Genomic DNA, 11408 nt, shown 5'->3' on the forward strand with positions numbered 1-11408 from the left:
GAAGCTGAAATTCCAATACTTTGGCCACCTCATGTGAAGAGCTGACTCATTTGAAAAGACCCTGATGCTGGGAAAGATTGAAGGCAGGAGGAGAAGGGGACGACAGAGGATGAGATGGCTGGATGGCATCACCGACTCGATGGACATGGGTTTGGGTGGACTCTGGGAGCTGGTGATGGACAGGGAGGCCTGGTGTGCTGTGGTTCATGGGGTCAAAAAGAGTCGGACACGACTGAATGACTGAACTGAACTGAAGTATCAGAAGACTTGTTACCACAATCCTTATCTTCTATGATCATGTCCTTAGATACTGTCTAAAACTGATATGAGCATATTTAGAAATATTGAAGTAATCACAAACAAAAACATGTAAAATAGGTTGTCCCTGGTGAATAGGCCTAGGGGTAGAAAGGATTAGCATGAGATTTGTTGCTTTTCATTATAAATTCTTTTGTGCAGTTTGATTTGTTACAGTACAATTAGTTTCATTTGTTGCCATTTGTACACTTCTTTGATTGAAAAAAACATTAGAGACTGGTTGCTCTGTTTATATGGAAACAATAGTTTAGACATCTACCTTTATCAAAGTTGACTCCCTGAAATATGTCAGGCCTCCTTTCAGAACTTTTAAAATGAAATTCCAAGGACACCTAGATACTTGGACTAAGCAAATGGCTGTTCTACTGATAATTTACTCTTTACCCTAAATGATATTTACTTAGTTTCTCAGTCATGTCTGACTCTTTGTGACCCCATGGATTTATAGCCTGCCAGGTTACTCTGTCCATGGGATTCTCCAGGCAAGAATACTGGAGTGGATAGTCATTCCCTTCTCCAGGGGTTTTCTCAACTCAGGGATCAAACTCAGGTCTCCTGCATTACAGGCAGATTCTTTATTATCTGAGATACCACAGAAGCCCAAACGACATGTAAGAGTCCTTAACTCTACCATTACTAGCTCCAGCACTCTGCTTACGAGATTTCTTTTTAAAAGTTTCTGAGTAGTTCTTTTCTTCAATTATTTGGGGGACAGAGTTTTTCCTGAACCCAGTTTTACTGATTCTGAAAGTGGAGGACTTCTGGTCTTGGGACAGAATTGATTTTTCATGTTTAGAAGGAGTTAGGAAAAAAGAGGGGTGGGATGAGGTGAGAGGTGGGAGGGAGGTTCCAGAGGGAGGGGACATATGTATATCTATGGCTGATTCATGCTGATGTATGGTAGAAACCAATACAATATTGTAAGGCAATTGCCTTTCAATTAAAAATAAATAAATTAAAATGTTTTAAAAAATGGAATGGAAAAAGTCAGAGTTTAATCTGATAGGTAGGCCACTATGGCACATTACTGCCACCAATTGGCAGCACACCTTAATTGCAAGAGTAGAAAAGAAGGGAAAACCATTTATGATTTTTGCGAAAGTCTAATGGCACCCCACTCCAGTACTCTTGCCTGGAAAATCCCGTGGATGGAGGGGCCTGGTGGGCTGCAGTCCATGGGGTCTCTGGGAGTCGGACATGACTGAGCGACTTCATTTTCACTTTTCACTTTCATGCATTGGAGAAGGAAATGGCAACCTACTCCAGCGTTCTTGTCTGGAGAATCCCAGGGATGGGGGAGCCTGTTGGGCTGCCGTCTCTGGGGTCGCACAGAGTCAGACACAACTGAAGTGACTTAGCAGCAGCAGCAGCAGCTGATAAGCAACAGGAAATATCCTGTAGCCAAGTGAAAAATGCAAAGGAAGAATACTTGATTTGGGAAGAGTAAATTGAGACAGTGGTCATGATCCCTAAAATACTATGTTACAGATATCCATGGAGGTAGTCAAAGTGAAGTATGATAAAGTATAATCAGAAGACTTTTCTTTAGTCTAAATATCAAGAGGTGTGTCTGGAACTCTGTTATAAGGTATGGGAAAGGGGAGAATCATGAATAAAATGTTACTTCAAACAGTTTTTCTTACAAGATCTATATGAGGAAAAGTATAAAATTCTGATGAACACAATCAGAAAAGAACGAAATAAATGAAGAGATGGCTAGGAAGACTCAATATCATCAAGATGTCAGTTCTTCCCAAATTGATCTTAGATTCAATGCAATATAAATGAAAATCCCAGCAAGTTATTTTATGACTATCAACAAATTGATTCTGAAGCTTATATAGGGAGGCAAAAGACCCAGAACAGCCAGCATAATATTGAAGGAGAGGACTAATGCTACCTGACTTCAAGACTTAATATCAAGCTACAGTAATCAAGATAGCTGTGGTACTCATGAAAGAATAGACAAATAGATCAATGGAAGAGAACAGAGAGCCCAGAAGTAGACTCCTATAATCAACTGATATTTGACATAGGAGCAAAGGTAATACAGTGGAATAAAGATAGTTTTTTCAATAAATGTTGCTAGAAGAACTGCATACCCACATTCCCCCAAAAGAAGAATCTAGACACAGGTCTTAGATCCTTCATAAAAATTAACTCAAAATGGATCATAGACCTAAATGTAAAATGCAAGACTATGAAGCTCCTAGATGATAACTGAGGAGAAAATCTAAATGACCATAGGTAGGGTGATACCTTTTTATGTATTACCCAACTCCAAAGACACAATCCATGAAAGAAATAATTGATAAGTTGGACTTTCATAAAATTAAAAACTTCTGCCCTGGAAAAGACAATGCCAAGAGAATCAGAAGGCAAGCCACATACTGGGAAAAAAATATTTGCAAAAGACGTATCTATTAAAAGACTGTTGTACAAATAACTCTTAAAACTCAGCTATAAGAAAACAAACAACCCAATTTAAAAAGGAGCCAAAGACTTTAACAGACATGTCACCAAAGAAGATACACAATGGCAAATATGCATACGAAAAGGTGGTCTACATAACGTGCCATCAGGGAAGTGCAAATTAAAGCAACAATGAGATATCATAACATACTGATTAGAATGGCCAGAATCTGGAGCATTTTCAACACCAAATGCTGATGAAGATATGGAGCAACAGGAACTCTCTTACATTGCTGGTGGGAATGCAAAATAGCACTGCCACTTTGGAAGACAGTTTGGCAGTGTCTTACAAAACTAAAGATACTCTTACCATATGATCCAGCAATCACACTTCTTGGTATTTACTCAAAGGAGTTGAAAACTTATGTCTGCACAAAGACCTATATAGGAATGTTTGTTGTTTAGTGACTCAGTTGTGCCCGATTCTTTGCGACCCATGGACCCACCAGGCTCCTCTGTCCATGGGATTTCTCAGGCAAGAATATTGGAGTGAGTTGTCATTTCCTTCTCCAGGGGATGTTTCCGACCCAGGAATTGAACCTGCATCTCCTGCATTGGCAGGTAGATTCTTTACCACTTAGCCACTGGGGAAGTCCACAGGAACTTTATTCATAATTGCCAAAACTTGGAAGCAAACAACAGGTCCCTCAGTTACATGTGTGTGAGTGAATGAATAAATAAGACTGTGGTATATCTGGACAATGAATTATTCTCTAAAAAGAAATGACCCATTAAACCATCAAAAGACATGGAAGAGGCATGGAAGTGGCTAAAATGTATATTACAAAGTGAGAGAAGCCACTGAAAAGGCTACCTATCCATATGACAATAAAAATTAATGATTGCCAGGGATGAGGGAAGAGGATGGATGAATACACAGAGCGTGGAGAATTTTTAGGGCAATGAAAAAACTATTATAATGATGGACGTATGTCACTACACATTTGTCCAAACTCATAGAAAGTACAATACTAAGAGTGAACCCTAGGGAATTGCTTGTGGACTTTGAGTGATTATAATGTGTCAATATATGTTTATCCTCAGTAACAACTGTATCATTCTGGTGAATGATGTTGATTACAGGGGAGGCTTTACATGTGTGCAGGCTCAATTTTGTTGTGAACCTAACAGTGCTCTAAAAAAGTCATTAAAAAAAAGGCTTCTGTGAAAGGAATGCAATCATTACTGTCAGGAAGCAAGTTGGCTGAATGTCTTTTACTTTAAGCAGGACCCTAAGGTCAATGGAATAACTTTGAAATCTTCTTCATGCTAAAATTATCCACAAAGGAAAAAGATGTAAGTTCAGCCAAAATTTAAAAGGAGTTCTGCCATCTAAATAGCCACAAGTTAGCTTTTTACAAGGCAAAGTTCTTCACATTGTTGGTTAATAAATGTTAATGATTTATTCTGTAAAGCATTTATATTACATTTACATGTAATTCTGTAATGCAATTAAAATTTTATAATAATAAAACTTTCAAATTTAGTATTTTATGTATTATATACTTTGGGACCAGATTGGCTAAGAGATGAGTTGAAACAAAAGTCTAATAGGCATGTGCTTCCTCTTTAGACAACTAACCTATCAACCTGAATCTTCAAAGTGGGTCAGGTCTCATTTTAGGTCAAATGTTTGTTCTATTGATACTTTACTCCCTACCGCAAATAATACTTAAGAATCCTTAGCTCTATCCATATTAGTTCCAGGTATTCTTTTTGACATTTTTGTTCATACCTCTAACTTGAAGCTGTTAATGAAAATTGTGGTGTTTGAAAACCGTTGCTGAGATCTTTGGACTCTTGGTTAAGAAATTCATGAAAGCAGAGGCTCCTGGCAAACATCTGGCTCTGCAACAAAGTTAACTTGTTGTAGGACCTATAGACTTCTCTGGTGGCTCAGACGGTAAACGTCTGCCTACAATGTGGGAGACTTGGGTTCGATCCCTGGGTTGGGAAGATCCTCTGGAGAAGGAAATGGTAACCCACTCCAGTACTCTTGCCTGGAAAATCCCATGGACGGAGGAGGCTACAGTTCATGGGGTTGCAAAGAGTCAGACACGACTAAGTGACTGAACTTAAACTTTCTACTTTATCTTGGGCTTCCCTGATAGCTCAGTTCGTGAAGAATCCGTCTGCAATGAAGGAGACCCCAGTCTGACTCCTGGGTTAGGAAGATCTGGTGGAGAAGGGATAGGCTACCCACTCCACTATTCTTGCGGTTCCCTTGTGGCTCAGCTGGTAAACAATCAGCTTGCAATGCGGGAGACCTGGGCGCCATCTTTGGGTTGGGAAGATCCCCTGGAAAAGGGAAAGGTTACCCACTCCAGTCTTCTGGCCTGGAGAATTCCATGGACTGTGGACTACAGTCCATGGGGTCAGATGACTGAACCACTTTTACTTTATCTTATCAAATAGATAAAAGTTGAATGTACCTGATATTACAAAGCTACTAAGAGGAATCAGAAACTTGAGTAAGAAAGATGCATTATTTTAAATGTTGAATTTTGCACTGGAGCTTCCTGGCAAGAAAGCTGAATATGAGGAATGCTAAGGGAAAATCAGGAACAGATAGTAATTTAAGGAGACTTTTGAAGGGCAATAATGTAGTAGAGAACACCACAGAGAGCTAAGAGCTGACCTATGGGTTGGAACAAAGAGGAGGCACTAGCAAAGGAATACAAAGACCAGAAAACCAGATAGGTTGTAGATCCCAGGAATTGTCTTAAAAAGTTGGGGAGGGGGGCACAGGGTTTCAAGAAGGAGATAAGGATTGGGTGTGCCAAGAAAAATAGGATGAGAAAACGGTTGAAAGTTAGAACTTGTGGACTTTAAAGTGTAAATTCAGTTTGCCATTATGGGTTAGATTGATAAAAGGTAAGGAATAAGGTGGAAGCAGGAGACTACTTCTTTTAAGAAATGTGACAGTGAAAAGAAGGTTGATATTACAGTAACTGGAGGTAGTAGTACACATTTTTAAAAAGCCCTTGGAAACTGCTGAAAAAACAGAAAGAAGCCAATGGCTACGGTACTGAAGATATAAGATCCTAGGAAAGTGGTGGAAGGAGGAAAAGGAATGGACGACATAGCTAGTCCTGGAAGAAGCACTGATGTTGGGGAGAAGGGGAGAGGGAGAATGGGTTAATTTGGTGAGAATTTGAAAGGTCATGAACACGGCGTGTCAACAAATATTTTAAGATGGAGAGAATATCAAACTGGAATTCCATGGCTCTGATCCCTGTTAACCAGATGATTTTATCTATTAGTATGGATCGGGACTGGCACCTTAACAAGGAAAATGAGAAACAGTTTGTAGAGAATACGATAGGAATTCATCCAAAGATGAGTTTATATATAGTGGGAGTGTGGTCACGACTTCATAGCCATCCAGGTAGAACTGGGGCTTCCTCCAGTGTAAAACCACACAGTGTGACCTTTGAGAGAGAAATCAGAAATAGGGATAATTTATTGGAGACTGACCCTTAAGACTATAAAGGAGTCGAGCGATTCTAAGGCAATACAGAAATAGAGCTGGCTGGCTACATAACAAGAGAATTTAGTCATAATGGGGCTGATGACCTGGGAGATTAAGGATTCACTTTTGTATTGAAAGTTTTGAGTGGGTGAAAGGTAGAAGCCACGATCAGGCAGAGGCGGGGGGTGGGGGGGGAGAGTAGGGAAAAGGCAACATTCAAAAGCATATTTTGGTCATGATCTCACGCTAGTCAGCTAAACGGCTACGATTCTCCCGTCCATTTCAGAGCTACTGAGAATAGTCCTAGGCTGTGGAAGGAGAAATCTGATTCCAAAGCGGAGGCTATATTTTCTCAATCTACTTACATTCTTTTCTCACTAACTAGCCAATGCTGCCGCCTTATGCAAAGCCGGCACCACGGAAAGGATCTGCTTTAGAGGTAGTGACGACGCCAATCGGCCTGGGGCGCGCAGTGTTGCGTCTAGATGCACGGCGAGGGAGGTCCCAAACAGCTCTCAAAACCTTTTCACCCTCGCCCGGAAAAGCACCTCGTCAACAGTAGACAATAATTCGCTCGTACAATGCTAAGCTCTGAGGCCCTGGTTGACACCAGGAGAGGCGGGAGCGTGGGTTAGCGCTGCCACCCCTCCGCTTTCCTGCAGAGCGCTTTTCTGCAGAGGCGGGGGATGGGGGCAGCAAGGCCGGGCGGGGCTGCGGGGGTGCGTTAGTCCCGCGACCTGGGGAGGGGCCGCGGTGAAGGGGCCAGGGGAGGGTTTCCCTGCCAGGTCTCGGAAAAGCTCCAAAAATGGCGGGCGGCAACTCAGCTAGCGGGGCGCGCAGGCGCCACCGCCGCCATCCTTCCGCCCGCCTTGGGCGGCCCACGAACCATCCACAGCCCCCTCACGGAGAGGTATGCGCCGCTTGCGATTGGCTGAGCTGGGCCGGCGCTCCGTGCGGGGGCCGGGCCGCCACGCAGCGGCCACGTTTCCCGCCCCGCTGGTGCGCGTGCGCGCAATCCCCACAGGAAAGCGTTCGCGCGCGTCCCCGCCGCGGCCCCCAGCTCGCGCCTCAGCTCCCTCCCCTTTCCGGGTAGGCCCGTCCCGTCAGCGAAGCAGTAAGCACCGCGGCCAGCAGAGGGCGGTCCGGACCCAAGTCTGCAGCGGCGCCATTGGCGTGTGGAAAATGCCACCAGATGGCGGGTTAGGATTGCAGCTCCGTTGAAGGCGCGGCCCCCGCTCCCGAACCCCCGGCGACCACCCCGTAACAACCCCCCCACATCGGGAATAACACACCGGAGACTTTTGGGGGGAAACTAGGTCGACGGCTGGCGGTGCCCGGATGGGCAGCTGAGGTGAGCGCGGGCGGCGGCGACGGCGGCGGGGGGCGGGAAAGAGGGGGAATGCGGCGGCAGCGGCGCGGGGGCTGGAAGCGCCGATCCAAGATGGAGGCCGGGCGAGAGCGAGAGAGCGCGAGCGGAGAGCGGGCGGGCCGGGCGCGGGCCCCGCGCGGGGGAGGGAGGCCGCGCAGGCCTGTGCGGGGCGCGGCGGTCGCCGGCCGTCCGGGCGCCAGCGGGGACGGCTGTAGGCGCGGCGGGCACCCCGGAACCCTAGTCGCTCCGCACCCCTCCCGCGGGCCCCGAAAATTGTGCCCCCGCCCGCTCGGGCACTACGGCGACGGGCGCGGAAGCCTTTGTGGCGCGCTCGGGCCCGCCGCCAAGCCCGCCCTCCGCCCCCCCGCCCGGACTCTCGGGACTCGCCCGCGCCCGGCGGGGCCGGGCCGAGGCGGGCTGGTGCGAATGCCATCCGCCGCCCTGCGTTTCTGCGGTGTTTTAGCGGCGGCGGCGTCGTCACATGACAACGAGCTCGCCTCGGCTGAGGGGCCTGGGGGTCGCTCGGCGAGGCGACCGGCCCAGGCCTCTTCTCAATAGGGAGGAGCGGGGGGCTGGCGCTTGGGGCAGAGGGGACGTCAAAGCCGGGCTTTCCCGCTATCTGCCCTCCCCGCCCCCGACGGAGGCCTCCTTGAGAAACGCGTGCAGGCCGGAGCACTGCCCCGCTAGTTTTCCAGCCCCCCGGGAGACGAGGCCAATAAAAGTTGTTTTCCCTCCTTTCTCGGGGTGGGGGCGGGGTGAAGAGCTGGGAAACGGGAGTGCTGGGAGTTGAACCTGGGCCTCGATTGGAGAGTCCAGACTGGGTGCTTTTTGGGTGCTGTGGGGACTGAGAAATTTTCAGGTTTTAGGATTGTCACGTCACCTCTTCTATCTACATTTGAAATGTTACCGATTCTCTTCGTATTGCAGAGAATCGTGCCCCGGGAGTGTAAAGCAGGGGATGGTTTTGGGCACTTACAGATTCAAAACAATGCTGTTTGTATGCGACGATAGCGAATTACTTGCTGTTAGTCGATGTTAAGATGATGTGTATAGTTTATTCTCGTGATTGTGACTAGAGAGGAGTTTTTTCTTTCATCTCCGCGAACGTAGTGTTTATGAAAGTATTTGACATGGCATAAAGAAAGTTGTGTGATTTGTGACTTAACGTGGTATTTGACTCCATCTTTTAGATTTTCATGTGCCTTTTTAAGAAAATTGCAAATTCTGATGGTGAAGCACTTAGGAAAATAAAGATTCAGAACAGTGAAAATAAAAACAACTTGTGTATTGTATTGAATACTGTACCTTGTACTCATGTTTATACTGTACGAAAAATTCAGGCTAAAAAAGTTTACTCCAGGGAGGAAATAGCGAAAAGTTCGGGAAGGTTGTTTACTTGCTCTCAGTCTTTGAGAATAGTTATAACACAAGTAGTTTGCTATCTAAATAAAGTACTAAAAAAACCGACAGAGTTTTGATACCGTTTTTTCTTTATATTTCAAAACGTACATTAAGTTTACTCCGGTGGTCTATCAGTGGTTATTTTAACAACCAAGCTGCTTTGATTAGAAATTCCTCAATATCCACTTTAGTTTTGATATTCTGGCAAAACTTAGGGGTATTGAAATAGACGTGAAATATGGAAAATTGTTATTTTCCATATGGAAAATGTTGCTAGAATTGCTTCCTTTGAACACAGTATGCAAGTACTGTTGATTTGAATAACTGTCTTAAAGCCTTAAGGGGGCTGTGGTAGGAAGAGAGCCCAGGACTGAAGTTATTTTAAACTTTTCCTAGGTATTTGATCTTTGAGGGGTCGCTGTTTTAACCTTACTTTCCTTATCACTAAAATGAAAAATTTTGGATTGTATTAGCTTTCCTTTTATGTATAGCGAGGTACCACACATTTAGTAGCTTCAGTTCAGTTGCTCAGTCGTGTCCGACTCTTTGTGACCCCATGAACCGCAGCATGCCAGGCCTCTCTGTCCATCACCAACTCCCGGAGTTCACTCAAGCTCATGTCCATTGAGTCCGTGATGCCATCCAACCATTTCATCCTCTGTCGTCCCCTTCTCCTCCTGCCCTCAATCTTTCCCAGCATTAGAGTCTTTTCCAGTGAGTCAGCTCTTCACATCACGTGGCCAAACTTGGAGTTTCAGCTTCAACATCAGTCCTTCCAGTGAACACCCAGGACTATCTTTAGGATGGACTGGTTGGATCTCCTTCCTTCCAGTCCAAGGGACTCTCAAGAATCTTCTCCAACACCACAGTTCAAAAGCATCAATTCTTCGGCGCTCTGCTTTCTTTATAGTCCAACTCTCCCATCCATACATGACTACTGGAAAAACCATAGCCTTGACTAGATGGACCTTTGTTGGCAAAGTAATGTCTCTGCTTTTGAATATGCTGTCTAGGTTGGTCATAACTTTCCTTCCAAGGAGTCAGCATCTTTTAATTTCATGGCTGCAGTCACCATCTGCAGTGATTTTGGAGCTCAGAAAAATAAAGTTAGCCACTGTTTCCACTGTCTCCCCATCTTTTTGTCATGAAGTGTTGGGGCCAGATGCCATGATCTTCATTTTCTGAATGTTGAGCTTTAAGCCAACTTTTTCACTCTCCTCTTTCACTTTCATCAAAAGGCTCTTTAGTTCTTCACTTTCTGCCATAAGGGTGGTGTTATCTGTGTATCTCAGGTTATTGATATTTCTCCTGGCAATTTTGATTCCAGCTTGTGCTTCATCCAGCCCAGTGTTTCTCCTGATGTACTCTGCATATAAGTTAAATGCAGAGTACATTTAGCAGCTTCAACAACACCTATTTATTATCTCACAGTTTATATAGGTGAGAAATCTGGGTACTTTGTAGTGGGGCTTTCTGTTCCGCATTTCACCTGGCTAAAATCAGGATGTTGGGTGTGTTGGCTCAGTTCTTATCTGAGGCTTAGGACTTTCTTCCATGCTCACTACTTGTTGGCAGAATTTCCTTGTGGCTGTATGACTGAAGTCACCATCTTCTTTCTAGCTGTTGGCAAGACTTTCTCACTTCCTTACCACATGTTCATATAGGCATTTTCACGTCATGACTTTTTGCTTTCATCCAGGCAAGCAAAAGTAAGTTGCTCTGGCTTCCTCTGTCTTTGTCCTCTGGACTCCCTTAGGAGACTCCTTTTTAAAGCTGATCTAATTAGATCAGACCTACTCAGGATGATCTTTTTGATGAACTCAACTGATTAGGGACCTTAAGTACATATGCAAAAATCTATTTGCCATATAGCAATCACGGGAGTGATACCCCATTATAATTACAGGTCTCTCCCACACTGGAGGGTTGCTAATGAGGGTGAGTCACTGTGGTTTGTTAGAATTTTGCTTGCCATGGGGACAGAAGTATGTTTACACTTTAGAATCTTTTATGTACAAGAAGACCACTTAGGCAAAGCAGTAATCCCACTTGATAAGTTTACTCATACTTGTTTTGTCTTCATGCTTTTTCCTCTTTGTATTTCCTGGTACCTCAGTTGAAGTGCCTCCCTCTATAAAAAGATTTTATTGCATATAGTGAATAGTAATAGTGAATAGTGAAGTCGCTCAGTCGTGTCCGAATCTTTGTGACCCCGTGGACTGTAGCCTACCAGGCTCCTCTGTCCATGGGATTTTCCAGGCAATAGTCCTGGAGTGGATTGTCATTTCCTTCTCCAGGGGATCTTCCCAACCCAGGGATCAAACCCAGCTCTCCCACATTGTAGACAGACGCTTTATCGTCTGCGCCAATTATTCC

The 11408-nt window shown here is 44.9% G+C and overlaps 1 pseudogene; it reads left to right on the forward strand.

Moving 5' to 3' along the window:
• LOC138076940 (heterogeneous nuclear ribonucleoprotein A1-like) overlaps nucleotides 1-6824 on the forward strand; it is an 84697-nt pseudogene extending 77873 nt beyond the window's left edge.
• The last annotated feature ends 4584 nt before the right edge of the window (nucleotides 6825-11408 follow it).

This window comes from Capricornis sumatraensis, chromosome 1, assembly GCF_032405125.1.
Source record: "Capricornis sumatraensis isolate serow.1 chromosome 1, serow.2, whole genome shotgun sequence".
Lineage (NCBI taxonomy): Eukaryota > Metazoa > Chordata > Mammalia > Artiodactyla > Bovidae > Capricornis > Capricornis sumatraensis.